The following is a 16,126-nucleotide window of genomic DNA, read 5'->3' on the forward strand; positions in this document are numbered from 1 at the left end:
TCAGTTGGCAGTTACACAAATAACACGTGTCATTGTGGGGTTTGTGCTTTATAGGATCCATTACATTTTTGTTTGTTTGCTGGTTGGGGTGAGTGATTTTTAGGAATAGACAGTATTATTACAATTGGGATGAAGGTAAGCTGTAGCTGACACAAGAGGTTCAGCTTACAGTAGCATTATCTCTGTCCTCACCAGCAGTATCTGCTCAGGGACAAAGGCCCAACTCCTGGGAATAATGCACTTAATTTTCATGCTTTGTTGAAGGTGGGGGGAGGGAGTTCAGAGGATGAAGAACGCCACGACTCCCGTGCCTCCTTAATGGCTTTCTCTTTTCAGGGACACTTTCAATCAATATTTCATTTACTTTGCTGTGATTGAATGGATGCTGTGCTGCACAATCTTTCCCCCCCCACATTTAACTGCTTCATTGCTGGCCATCCCACTTCACTGCTATGAAGCTGGCAGACAGGATATTTTAAGGCAGTTTGCAAAACACCAAATGAACATGGCCCACTTTACTTACACGCATTAGGTAATTTTAAGACCAAACTTTGTTAATTTTAAAATTTTTAAGAAATTCAAGGCAATAAAAAGCAAAGCTTTCTGATTTCAGTTATGACATCTAAGAAAGCACATAAATAAATGTTTACATATGAGTTTCAAAATGTATTTTTTGCAAAAGCAGATGGCTCTATGTTTGCAATTTTACTTTAAAAAACTAATTTTAATTTGCTTGGGTAAAGTTCAGTGAATTATTTCAGTTCAAAAGGCAGTTGGATGTGGAGAAGAAACAAGAAAGAATTTTCTCCCAAGAAACACTGATGTGTTTTTGAAAAGGGAACATCATGTTTGAATCTTGCCTCATTTTATATTCATAGAATAACCAGATTTAAATGACGTATATGTTGGAGCAGGTGTGCTAATCAGGGAATCAGCATTCTGGCTGACCCATGCTTAAATTAGTATGCAAAGATGTAGGAGCTAATAGAGTTAGCCTTATCCACACCGGAGGAGAAACATTAACCAAACCAGTCCCAAGGGTGTTGCATGTAATTTCTTCCCTGGTTTTGGTGAAAGGTGAGCAACTTGTTTTTATACCATAACTGAAAGCTACAACTATAAGAAATATTTGGGGGGCACATGCAACGGGTGCAAATCCCCTCTGAGTGCACAATTTAAAAGTATGGTTTGAAAATATGGTTCTTGGCTCTGCTTCTACCTCAGTCATGAGCGAGCCCTTTCTGGGCATTAGTGAATGTGTATATAGCATTTTGAATGACAGGACAGTAGAATTTGATGATAGATGTCAATGGACTATATAATACAAATAAGCAGTGTTTTAATAATAAAGTGTTTGAAGATCGACAGATAATTATTAGAGTTATTACAAAAAAGAGTTAATCAATAAATGACTGTCTGAGAATGGTTTCTGAATCCTACACTATCCACTTTCCCTTAGAACTCATTTCACATCACTCTGCTACTACCTCTCCACACCTCCTCTTCTCCTTTCACTACTTTGTCTTTCAGAGATTAATCCATTTGGGAACCCTCCTGACTGCGGTTGGTAAGAAAGCTCTTCCTTCCAAAAACATGAAAAGAAAACACAATGTTGTAAGCCAATCAAAATGCAGGTGTGCAAACATTTTCCTGCCCAGCTGTCAACCTAGTTCCTAGAATGTTCCATTCATTCACTATTCATGGGGAGCTGAATTCATATTTTAATGTCCACACATACACATTTTGTCTTTTTTACTTTATTTTGTTTTCTCAAAGGTTGCTAGGGTCAGCGGAACCTACCTCAAAAATATGATGTATCTCTGAAGACATGAGGTGAGTTCCAGTGGCCCTACCCCATGACAATATGGTAACCCATTCAGTGTCACAGGGACGTACAACACCTTGTGTTGCATGGATTCATCACAACGAAAGCGTTACAGACCCCTTTTTTTGCTCTTCCCACAAACCTGTCTATCATTACATCTGTGAACACAGTTATTAAATCCTGCCATGCCCAACTCTCCTCAGTGTACTCTAAAATATCTCATCCCATCCCAGTGGCTAACGCAATAGTCACCAAATTATCTTTTTTTTCTCTTTCTCTTTATATATTTATATATATATATATTTAAAATATATGACAATGAATATATTCTGGTCTCGCTTTCTAAGAAAGTGCTCAGGATGTTTACGTTAAGAATGTATCGATATGGTGCTATCGGATAATACGAGCGAAAATCATTGAAGAAAACTAGAAATCCCACTCATTTTCTTTTGTGTACCACTTTGAATGTATGAGAAATATTTTTCTACTTGAAAACAAAAAAATAAACAGTGTGAAAGCATTAAAAATTGGTAAATTTAAGTAATTTGGCTAAGTCTGAGCCCACCTGTGCGACGGAGTACAGTTTATGGAAGGGAACTGAAGCTTCAATTCATGCAATGTATGACTGCTATACTCTGATGTGGTTCTGATATCTCTTCCTCTGAAGGGGAGTGTAGGCATTTATGAAAATTGGTGTACTGGCTGCAATTCAGAAGCACTCTCTATTATTTTCTAAACTGCAAAGGAAGAACTAAAATAAAGAATCTGATTGGTTTCCAGTGAACCATACACCAGCTTTCATAAATGTCCCCAATGTGTATTGCAAAGCTTTGTTCTGTGGGAAGTCCAAACAGCTGGTTTCCTAATGAAGAGGATCCCATTCATATTTAATGATGTTTCTGGAAGGAGAGAATCCCATGGTAAATAAAGATCAGGTTATGCCTGAAGTTGTTCTGTCTAGATCAGTGTCTGTTGCAAATACATATTAGCCAAGATGATGTTTCTACACATTTTATAACTTCCAATAAGCACCTTGATAGTATGCAATGCAGTAGAAAATCACATAAACTCTGAAAGTAAGCATCTTCTGGTTCCTTTGAATTTATTCTTAAAGTATTTGTAAAGTCATACAATAATACGAAAAGCAACGCAAAGCTTACATGTTCCCCAAACATGTCTTGTAGGAGAAAATGTAAAAAACCCTCTGTAAATCCCTTTTTATATTTTCAATTATCTGCAGTCATGTGACACTCAGTTCCTTCCTCTCCCCCCAGCTCAGAAGGATTAGGGTGGACACCTACAAAGTTTCAGTATGTTGGAGGCAATGCAGGGTTTATTGACATTCCCCGACATTTGACATCTAAAGCAGTGTCCTAGCTGTAAAGAGCTGTGTGGTGGGTATGCTGGCATAAGTTGATTTACAGTAGTACGGGCATTCTATGTGCTGCCCCAATGTTCTATATCACTAAGGAATAAAACATGTTAACTGACTATTCTAGGATGAAGCTCTTTCCATGACCACTGTGGTAAGAAAGATAATTTCCATCAATCTCCATCTTTTTAATTTAAGGTTTACATATGTTTTAAGCACCCAAACCTGGGGTGCTCTGATGCAAATACAGTACCAACTGATTTGAAGGCTGGCAAACTCCTTCTGCCTTCCGTGCTTTACCATGGGTTTCTAAAGCCATCATCATTTTTGGAACCAATAGTAATACACAGGTGCAAGAGGGGCAGCTCATTCACCATCTTTAGCAAGAACAGTTGTATAATAAAAATACCCTGGGTTTACGAGCGTGGGAGAATACACACAAAGGTATGTGCAGATGCCAAAGAATGCCTGTATTTCAGTGGTGCTTAAATGTTACATTTATTGCCAATAGAAAAAGATATACAAGGACTAAGGATGCTGCTTTTTATTCTCATAGTAGGGACCTCACTAAATTAGATTAATTCACTGGATCAATAACTGCTCTGATGAATCCTACTGATTATAGTTGTAGAGGCTGTTTCCAGTAGGAAACACATGCAGTTCACCTTTAAATTTACTGCTACCCATCAACGCCTTCTTTGGGAGAGATTGTTTTTTCTTAGTCTGCTTACCCCTGCAAAGACCCATTTTATATGCTTCTAACAAAATGGTTTCTCTTCAAACACATTGACATTTTTACATGAAACACACATTACGTAGTTCTTTGCAATAACCTTAGTACAACCATTCTTTAAAATGGTTTAAATGTATTTGAAAAATATAGTTACATAGTAGACTTGAAAAAAGACACAAATCCATCTAGCTCAACCAATAGAAAAAATAAATACATAGAAAACCTCCTTATACACAATCTTATATCCACCCTCTGATGTTCTGTATGGTAATCTGGTAAATTAAACTGTGAAATACCTGTTTGCAGATCTGGGATCTTTAGAACTTCCTGTCCTGGAAGCGAGCTGCCTTGGGTGTCCATGTTGGTGCTGTCCGGGTATGTGTTCAGTAAACCAACTGTTTGGTTGGCTTTGCCTAAATATCATTGCTCCTGGACAGTTCATGCATAGCTAAAATAAACATTGTCAAATAGGCAGGCACCACATATTTTAAATATATTGTACATTAATCTTTGGAAATTGATTGGTTTTTCAATTACATTTTCAAAATGAAAATGCATGTACTTATTGTAATTTTATTAGCTGGGTGATATTTTTAGGGCGTGAATTTTATAAAGATATGAAGGATTGGGTACCTCCCCTACATCATTGTTATATTTGTGCTTGAACCTTTCACCACAGACTGAACAGAATTCAAAAACGGAACAGAATCACTAGCAAAAGGATCGTGTCCTCTATTTCTTCCTCTGTATGGTGCCGGAATCACAGCCATTTAGAATTGAAAGCTCCCAACCTTTAAGATCTGTTGTTGTATCTATTGAATTCAACTGTTTAAGGGTACCCCGTTTATGCCCACTCTCTGCACTCATGTTTTACTTGCAGTCAGTTACAGTCAATTCATTGGAAAAGAAACTCTAGTCTGAAGCCTAATCACTGAACTCAACATGCATGGAATCATTGATGTAGCTAGTGGTTTAAAGAAGACGGGAGGACATGTCCTAGTGCCTATTGGTTACTGACTCTGAATGCCCATCTGCACTGGTGGGCCCTCTTCATACAAGTTTTAGTGGTCCAAATAATTTATTATAAAATTTTGAGAAGGGAGATAAAAAAACACTCTTTTGCCTATTTGACAATATACTTTCGTAGGAATGGTCTTATCCTGGCATGATCATAGGCTACAGTTTTCTGAAAGGAATACCACGCACATGAAGATCCACTGGCAAACTTTCAGCAATAATGAATTTAGCAAACAATATACTAGTGGATTAAGATATTCTCTGGAAATTAAACACTACCACATTTATAAAATCTAGCTAAATAATATATGCTCATTAACATTTTCCCCATTGTGCACAGGTAGCATACTCTTGCATAGAGTTCAAATACCCCTCTACCATTATTTTTCCTCCTTATCCAGATCTAAAGCAGAACAAAGAAACCATGAAAAAAGGAAAAAAATATTTTGCACAATTGTTTCTAAGTGGTTAATCCTGTCAAAATCTTACAAAATAAAAAAAAAGTAGAAGAATCACAATAGGTCATCTGTTAAATGTGTCATACCTCTGTGGCAGCAGTAGGCTTTACACACACTCCTGCTGCTACAGCAGCCAAGAGTGCATGTAAATCTATCAAGCTGACTGTGACACTCTTCCCCCGCACATGTGCCTTCCCCCCGCTATATTTCCTGGTCTCTACTATTTTACATGCAGACCTGGGACTCACATAGTAGGTATTGTTGGGTAGAGGTGAGTGAGACCATAGAATGTCTGCTGATCTCCCCTAGCTGGTAAAAAAACAGGAGCAATGTGGATTTTGTCTCTTCTGCTTTCTAGTGTCACAAAAGCTAATGGAGCACAATCAGCTCTCCATTAGCTTCAGTGGATTTCAGGGAAAACATCAGGAGTCTGATATAATAGACCCCTGATGTCTCTTTGAAAATGCTATCACCTAGTTCCCTGTGTAATAGCAAATAGAGAAAAATACCTGTTGATCTCCTAAAAATGCGCTAAGCTTCCGAATACTGCAGTTGGGTAACAACAAACAGCATTTTTTAGACTGAGCGTTGTCAGTCCTGCCCAATTTTTTCTTGCCAAACTACTCAAGCTTTCCCATTTCCACACCAAAACAGCAATCATTATTAAGTCCCAAAATAAGAACTAGTGAGGTTAATTACTCCATCAGGATAACATAGGAAGTGAGCACAGGACAGCTCTGAATTTCTGATTTGATCAACTGTTTTTTTTGCACTTATGAGATAGATATAACCAAATGTTTTTAATCATATATTTAACAGAACATAAAGGAGCACATAAAATAAGTTTTTGTTAGAGTCTACTCACACTTCAAATATATCTTCTTTGCCTACATACATAGGGGTCGATTTCATAAAACGGGAGAGTGCAAACTCTGGTGCAGCTGTGCATGGAGGCCAATCAGCTTCTAACTTCAGTTTGTTCAATTAAGCTTTGATAAAAAAAACTGGAAGCTGAATGGTTCCTTTGCAGAGCCGCAGCAGATTTTGCACTCTGCAGTTTCAGTAAATCAACCCCATGTTTTTCATTTTGTTTCTCTGATCAAAACATTATTTTATGCCTTCAAACATGTCATGGTTGTTTTGGGGCAAACAGCTCATTAACAGGTTTGTGCTGATGCCAGACAGTATAAACAAACCCTTAAACTGAACATAAGCATTAACACACTCCCTCAATCACTAGTGAAGTTAGGACTGTTAAAGCTTTACATACCTAATGACAATAGTAGCAGAAATAATACTTTTATGCTCAAAATCATGTTCCAAAACAAGTCTATGCAAAAAAATGTTTGGCACCTATACATAGTCATCATCTCCAAAGAAACATTTGCTGAAATGTCCACGCCTGATCAAATGGTCCATTTAGTTAAACGCGTAGAATTTTCTTTACTGCTATTGAATATCTTTGTTGAACTAAAAAGTAACATTCAAACAAGTTATTAAACTTTATCTAAAGTGAAACATCTATAGAATTGTTCAACTGAAAGACAAGTTTATGTACAAGCCAATCAGTTTAGTTATCTGAAGGTAAAACCTTTGGTCAAAATTAGGTTTGGAATAGAATAATGATACAAAAGAATCTGGGCTGAGCATATTGTCTACACAAGTAAAATATATGTATAAAGTGACCTTCTGGAGAATTATAATCACATAAACAAACATTGAAATAAGGCAGTAGGTAGGAAGAGTCTAGGTAAAGAAATGCATGGAGGTGAAGGGACGACGAAGTTGCATTGATCATGGATGAGGCCCATCCTAAATTGAAAGGCAAGCATGATTTTCATATAATTTAATAAAAAGTCTATTTCTTACTGAATGCTTTTCAGAATTTCAAAGATTAAATACTTAGTAAAGTTTTTACTGCTGTCCATGACACTATTGGGTAAATTTCTTCTAATTTTCTGTCCCTGCAACAGCAGAGAAGATAAAGGGAGTAGTTGTCACTTAGACTGAAAGACACAGTCAATAAAAATTAATTGAAAGAGGTTTCTACGCCATCATATATAGTATATATACTGCCCATGGCACCTAGGCAATGATGACATCATGATACTGGTGATGTGATCTGGCACAGTGCACTGTGTTGGAGTGTTTTCTTACAAATGTAGAAGCTGGGGGCAAAGTAAATATATTTTCTATCTTTTCCCTCCTGTTTTTTTCTTTTTATGTAAATTTGTTCAAAAAAATATGTGGACTGTGCTTTTTAGTTGAGAGATTTCCCATCACTTCTTGATCCAACAGTGTTCTGCCTTAATAGAGCCAAAACCTCCTGAAATATCATAGGACACACACCATCTGTGACAACTGTCACTCTACCACATATGGCACTACAGGACATTTGCTCTAAGTATAATAAATTGACGTTAAAGCAATGACTGTTGTGAATTTGCTTTATTTCTTTTGATACAACCAAACTTTCTCATTCAGTTGGTGGGTTATTACCTTTACTGCAATTGTCTAAGAGTCGTGTAGTAGTATGATCCATACATTTTTGTTTGACCATCATCAGAACTTACAAAGCCAATGAATCACATATCTTGGTGGAACGCCTGGAATCATAAGAAAAGCAGTAACTGCAGTATAAAAGCTTTTAGTGCTGGAAGTTGAGTTCTGTACCTTTTTGGTGCAGAGCTTCTGGAGTTCTGAGAGCTACATAACTTAATATGAAATTTGGTGAAAAGTTTAGCACACCATTGCTACAATGTTGTACTTAGCTCAGCATTCATCTATCTTCCTTGTACCACCCCAATGGTTGAGTTCTAGTGCATTAAATGTATAAAGACCACAACTGGGGAGCACTATACCAAATTGTTATATATAAACATTTCCTAAATACACATTATATACATTTATCTAATAGAATATATCAGCATTTACATACAGTATCACTAAATAGTGCCTCATAATAAAATAACTAAAAGGTAATAGTAAGCTTTCAAAACACTTTGTGACATCAGTTTCCAACATTTTGTAATATTGCTTAGGAATCTAAAATATCAAAAACTGTGACTTTTTAACAGCCATTCGTGGGAGACAAAATATTATTACCCTCACAAATAAGAAACAAAGTAATGCCAAAGATTCAATAATACCCACAAAAGTTGAATTATTTCCAGCTACACCATATCGCCACTATTCATAGATCCTTGGAAATGGGTAAAACAATCATAACACATAGTCCTTCAAAAACTGAAATTTTAACTTTTAATGAAAGCTTTAGCCTCAGGATCCTGGTGGCATCTTATAAGTATCTGATTCTTCCTTAGCGGAGCCTTCGTCTACATCATGTCCATTTCTTCATGTATTCTATAGAAATGATTATCCGTCCCAGAACCACTGTTCTGTGCAGAAGCAAGCCAATGCATTTGCATTAGAGCCATGTCTTTGCTCTCTTTCAGATGTTTTAGCCCTTGGAAATAAGTTTGGTAGCAGAGTAGGAAGGATCATTTAAAATATATCTCTGTCTCAATCTAATAGAGCCCCATTAGCGCTACCCCTAAAGGAGCCACTTGGTAATTTGGATTCTCTGTTGTGTGCCTTGGATCCAAGAACAACACCAGCCATTCTGACACACTTGGTTGAATAAAAGTCACTAGAAGCACTTATAAGAACAATAATATAGATACCTTTAAATTGGCTTTGAGAACCAGGAAATAGACACAAGAACTAGAATTAGTGGAAAATGACCTCAATGTATTGGTATGGGTTAGAATGAGTGGTGATTTGAGCTTAAAGAGGCATACAGAAGGTAGCTCCAGACATAATCTGCTAGACAGTATAATCACTAGTCAAGGTAATTTATAGAGTTCTGTACCACTAGATTGGAATGAATGCATAAATTAAAAAAGATAGCAATAAGCAGTGTATATAATCATTACCCACAAAGTGCATAATAATACTGTAACTGGTTTGGCGTGCTCTCTAATAGAAAGGCTAGGGTATGGTGCAATGTCCCCTGAGAGGTACTTCTCCCAGTCATGCCTGCAGGCAGCAATAATGCTACTAGATATTTATATGCTTAGTTCCTACAGGACTCAGTCTCTCTAGAAGTAGATAGTAAATTCGAACAGCAGCAGCTCACCAGTCTCAGTGATATTGCAGCTCACCGTTCAAGCACACACAGCGATTAGTCCATTCTCTCCTATGCACCCAGGTAAATCAGTCTGTTGGCACCTTCAAACTCAGCACTCCGGATCCACAAACTCAGGCCATGGACATGTAACAATGGTGGTGCACACTGGACAGCGATGTGCACTTCCCGATCTCCCTCACAGCATAAGGATGTTATGTCCTGTACAACCTGGAAAAATTCAGCTCTTTCTCCTTCTCCCAGCAATCTCTCTCTGGGGATCGCAGTTCAAAAGCTATTACTTACGCAGCAGAGTCTCTCCTCAGGACTACAGTTCCTACAGTGCACTGCTGCCTGACTAAGTCTATCAAAATCTTCCTGCTCAGCAGCTCCCTCCTCTTTCTGAAATACTTGTTACCAGTTCTGCACTGCAGGGCAGCAGCTACAGGGAGCACCTGCAGCTAGCTTCTCTCACTCCCATTCTTAGCCAAGCAACTGGCTTCATATGTGCCCATTGGCAATAAACAAATATAGTTTAACCCATGGCAGGAGTGTCTCATTTACTGTGAGTGATGACGTGAAAACCTAAAGGAATTCCAGCTTCATCTTTTAATTATTAAAGTAGAACTATGGCTTGCCAGTGCATCTGTACTTATAGATTTGTAGTCCCCTGCAAGGCCCTACAAATACTTGTAGAGTCTGCCAATAAAGTCCACCTAATGCAGCTTTCCGTCATGGTGTGGCAATGATGCTACACTGTTCCTGAATTCAGAGCAGAGTTGCCACACTGATGTAAACTGTGCTTGCTTGTACTACAGTTGAAGGAAAAAATGTTGCAGGGAGTGTGGCTATCAGCATCGTCACTGCTGATTCAGAAGCCTGTAGCTTGTCAATCACACCTAATTCTGCCCACTGCTTTCTGGATTGGTAACATTGCCTCTCTTACCGAAACCCTCCACTATGAGCTGCAGTGTCTGGAAGATAGAGAATGTGAGACACAAATGAAGGAGGATTTGTCTCAGTTAGGAAAGGTAAAGGAAGTTTTTGGTTTAATTGAGAGTTTTGCATCACAAAACTACTTGATTTGGTACTTGTTTAGACGGTCATGGTCTAAACAAGTACAATAGTACACAGTCGGCAATTGGCAATGTCACTGTACAAATATACATATTTTAAACAAAAAAAAAAAGATAAATAACAAGATAAAGCACATTAAAATGGTATTGTTTTTCACCAGTTTGATAGATTTGAACAGTGTGAGTTTAACACTAAAGCCCATTCACTAAACTACACTACTAATCAGGAACTACAGTGCATATGTATAAATAAGAATATTCAAATATAATCAATATAGAAATTACATAAAGCAAAGGAGGTATTAAAACATATGTTATGATTAAATACATTTAGGCCCCTTTCACACTTATGCGACGCTATTTTACCGCGATTTTGACGCGAATTTGCCGCGATTTTGAAAGCAATGGCTATGGCTCAAAACGCAATCAAATCGTGGCAAAGTAGTGCAGGAACTACTTTGAAGTCGGTGCGACTTCAAAACGCACTGATATGAATGGGGCTCATTGAAAATAATGGAAAACGACTTGTCATGCGATTTTGCAGTCCAAAATCGCGGGACAAGTCGCACTAGTGTGAAAGGGGCCTTAAGGAAACTTCATAGGAGAAATACACAAGCTGCTATTGCTAATATCTTTCTAGCTAGCTTTCTCACTGTCATGCTGGTCCACAGTCTTCAATACTATTCTAAGCTGCTAACCCATGCAGCAAGTAAAGTCAAATCAATTATTCAAAAGATATGATCTCTGTTCTTATTTCAAGACATTGAGTCAGAAAGTTTCTAAAGCCAGAGGATTAACATGACAACCAAGCAGGTTAGCAATGAAACCTACACATTTTTTCAATCAAGTTTCCTTTAACGGCTTTCTGCTCTCTCCCAGTGGGGGTCTCAATGCTACGAGGTGGATGGACTTCTTGATTACATGATTGCTGTGATTGGTATTCACAGGTTTAGGCACTCATCTCGCTGACTCCTGATCATAAACAGGGGTCAGGATCTGTCCGTGACAGCTTGTTCACTTTACTAGGAGTAAGCAGTAGGCATGCTCCCAACATAGAATCCTTGGCCACTATGAATGCATTGTGTAGACATTAAGGTCCACATTCTTTGTCACCACACATAAGCTCTGTGGAAAACACTGAAGAAATGACACTTTGCTACAATGTAAAGTAGTGAGTGTACAGCTTGTATAACAGTGTAAATTTGCTGTCCCCTCAAAATAACTCAACACACAGCCATTAATGTCTAAACCGCTGGCAACAAAATTAAGTACACCTCTAAGTGAAAATGTCCAAATTGGGCCCAATTAGCCATTTCCCCTCCCTGGTGTCATGTGACTCGTTAGTGTTACAAGGTCTCAGATGTGAATGAGGAATAGGTGTGTTAAATTTGGTGTCATCGCTCTCACTCTCTCATAGTGGTCACTGGAAGCTCAACATGGCACCTCATGGCAAAGAACTCTCTGAGAATCTGAAAAAAAGAATTGTTGCTCTACATAAAGATGGCTTAGGCTATAAGAAGATTGCCAAGACTCTAAACTGAGCTGCAGCACGGTGGCCAAGACCATAGAGCGATTTAATAGGACAGGTTCCAATCAGAACAAGCCTCGCCATGGTCAACCAAAGAAGTTGGGTGCACGTGCTCAGCATCATATTCAGAGGTTGTCATAGGGAAATAGAGGTATGAGTGCTGCCAGTATTGCTGCAGAGGTTGAAGGGATGGGTGGTTAGCCTGTCAGTGCTCAGACCATATGCCGCACACTGCATCAAATTGGTCTGCATGGCTGCCTCTTCTAAAGATGATGCACAAGAAAGCCCACAAACAGTTTGCTAAAGACTAAGGACATGGATTACTGGAACCATGTCCTGTGGTCTGATGAGACCAAGATAAACTTATTTGGTTCAGATGGTGTCAAGCGTGTGTGGCGGCAACCAGGTGAGGAGTACAAAGACAAGTTTGTCTTTCCTACAGTCAAGCATGGTGTTGGGAGTGTCATGGTCTGGGGCTGCATGAGTGCTGCTGACACTGAGGAGCTACAGTTCATTGAGGGAACCATGAATGTCAACATGTACTGTGACATACTGAAACAGAGCATGATCCCCTCCCTTCGGAGACTGGGCCGCAGGGCAGTATTCCAACATAACAACCCAAACACACCTCCAAGATGATCACTGCCTTGCTAAAGAAGCTGAGGGTAAAGGTGATGGACTGGTCAAGTATGTCTCCAGACCTATACCCTCTAACATCCACCAGCTCCGTGATGTCATCATGGAGGAGTGGAAGAGGACTCCAGTGGCAACCTGTGAAGCTCTGGTGAACTCTATGCTCAAGAGGGTTAAGACAGTGTTGGGGAATAATGGTGGTCACATAAAATTTTGACACTTTGGGCCCAATTTGGACATATTAACTTGTTAAACATTTTAACACTGTTACACAAGCTGTACACTCACTACTTTTGTTTTTACTAGTAATGGCGGCGATCAGTGCTTTTTAGTGGGACTGCGACATTGCGACGGACAAATCTGACACTAAGTGAAACTTTTTGGGGACCAGTGACACTAATACAGTGATCAGTGCTAAAAAATGCACTGCTACTGTGTAAATGACAATGGCAGGAAAGGGGTTAACACTAGGGATGATCAAGGGGTTAAGTTTGCTCCTAGGGAATGCTTTCTTACTGTGTGGGGGATGGATGTACTAGAGAAAAAAAAAAGATCTGTGTTTCAGCTTAGCTGAAACACAGATCTCCATCTTCCTGTGACAGAACAGCCATCTGCCTTGTTTACAAAGGCAGACCGCCGTTCTGTCATTCTCCTGCATGATCACAGGTGACCCGCTGATTGGCTCCCACTGTGTCGCACCCCCTAGAACCCATGCACAAAATCACGCACCAGTATGTGATTTTGCGCAGCCAGGCCGCCCTGCCACATTTATGCGGTGGGCGGTCTGGAAGTGGTTAAGCTGGAAGAGTGGGTCCTGTAGTCCTTCACTAGTTGGGGGATTGGGGGTGTGTGACACATGCTGAGCCCTGAGGGGCTTATGCTGGGACCTGTAGTCCTTCACTTTTGGGGGGGGAGGTTACATCCCCAAAAGCAAAGGACTACAAGTCCCAGCATGAACCCTGGCTGAGATCTAATCATGTGACCTCCTCCTTTGCGGCCAGCTTACGCTCCCATGACACAAGGGGGAGCCCTATGGGACCTCAGGGACCCAATACCTTTAACTGGACTGTATACAGCCTGTATATTGATGTCTAGCTGCTCCTGGCTCTATATACCTGTCTCATACCTGTATAATACAGGTATGAGACAGGTATATAGTGCCAGGAACAGCTAGACATCAATATACATGTATACAGTGCTAGGGGGTAGCAGAGTACTGGGAAATATGCTCCACATGTCCACACATGACACTTTTTTTTTTTTTGGCACTCACTGCTCTTCTCTGACTGGAGTCCTGACCACCTCCTCCAGCAGGTTCACTCTGGAGACTGGAGAGGTGCTTCGGATGGTGGATCTGCTGCTGGCTGCTGCACCTGCGGAGTGTCTTCAATTCTGGATTGCAGCTTTAGTTTACCAGCCAGGCCCTCTCTTCTGCATCGGCCGGCCCCATGCTGGAAGATGGCTGGAGGGAGGAGCCAGAGGTGGGTGGGGGCCAGTAATTGACGCGGAGGATGGGAAGGAAGATCCTCCTCCGCTGACCGCTTTGCATTATTGGGTCCTCTCTGCTCTCTCCACTCGGCCTCGCTTTCATCCTCTGCTCTGGAGACCGTGACGTCACTGGTTGCTAGACGCTAAGCAGCTGGTGATCTAGCAACCAGGAGGTCTCCGGGGCAGTCGCCGGCCGTGGCCAGTCAGTGAGTGACTCCATTTCAATTTCAATGCAATGCATATTGAGAGTGAGTGAGTGACTCCTTAATGAAGAGAAACTGAACGGCCTTTTCTGGGGGGATCAGATCGGCCCGGGGGGAAATTGCCACCCTGCCCCCCGGCCCAGTCCGCCCCTGACATGCTATGACTATTTCCCATCCAATGACATGGGCTGTGTAGAGAAGAAAGACTCTAATCACCTTACCTGCAGATCTTTCACATCTGCTGAGATTTCTGCAATCTCTATTTATATGTTTAGCCACCTGCCAACACTCACAGTGAATATGCTGCAGGCGAGCGACAGTATGTAAAGGCATAGTAACTTACATGTATGTGACTGGCCTTCTTCCAGATTTGCACGCCCCGTACCGACCCATGTTGTGATTGGACACAGAACGAGTTTGGCACCTGATTTCAGCCAATGATTTCAGCTGAAACCTGCTGATTGGCTACCTCCAATCATACACAGATTTCTGTGTCTACAAACATCCAGAACTTTGTGTACATAGGAACAGTGACCTGGCTATTTCTTCTCCAGGGAGGAAAAACAACCAGGTCAAAAAGTAAAAGCAGCACACATTGCACAAATTTCACATTGTTAGGCACATAGTTAACACCTTGATTGCCCCTAGATGTTAACCCCCCTCCCAACCAGTGTCATTAGTAGTGTCAGTGTACAGTATTATCACTGATCATTGTATTAGTGTCACTCACTAGAGATTTCAGTGTCAGTTAGTGACCCTCCTAGTCAGTGTCGGTTAGTGTCAGATTGTCTGCCACCCTATCACAGTCCTACTATAAGTCACTGATCACTATCATTACAGTATAGCGTCTATAGCTGTGTAAATTCCAGTATATTTTTTTACCATAGTTTGCAGATGCTTTATCTTTTTACATAAGGTATGTTAGACAGACTGTAACCACCATCAACTACTAATGCAATTTCCATAAGCTTTAACAACAGCTGTCCACTTTAATATTTGACTCTTTGCACTTTACAAAAAATGTGATTTAGCCATAGAATTGCTTTCTAACTTCAGCACCATGGACAGAGCAGTAACTGTAAATAATCTATGCATACACACAGTACCCTATGAGTCAATATACATGTTGTACTAAGGTATATATATATATATATATATATATATATATATATATATATATATATATATACAGGCATGTGATATTACAAGTCGCAGGTTGTAGCCCTGCTGTAAGACATCTACTTATTTTTCTTAAATTGACATTAGTGCTAGGGAAAAAGTGCTGGCTTAGAAGCTATGTTCTAATACACGAAGTGCTTTACATTAAAGGATAACTGCACTTTTATGTACTTATTATTTACTGCTCCCCCCCTCTCCTAAATTTTGGTCATAGTTGATTCTGTAAGACCTACTCTGTGCAGGCCGTGCACAGCCTTTCTCCTAAACACTTCCAAATTTAGTAGAAAACTATTGGCGCATGTACACCATGGTCTCTATTCACTTTATGAGAAAGTACCTTATTAGACTAACAATGTTTTCAATTTGTTGTCTTATCTGTTACTTTTTTTAAATAAGTGTTTTTATACAGTATATACTGCATATTGACAAAAATGTTGTTAATAAATATTAAAGTGATTGTAAACAATCACCTTGTAAAACAACCAATT

The sequence above is a fragment of the Pelophylax lessonae genome, assembly GCF_965119305.1.
Source record: "Pelophylax lessonae genome assembly, chromosome: 13".
NCBI classification, from domain to species: Eukaryota; Metazoa; Chordata; class Amphibia; order Anura; family Ranidae; genus Pelophylax; species Pelophylax lessonae.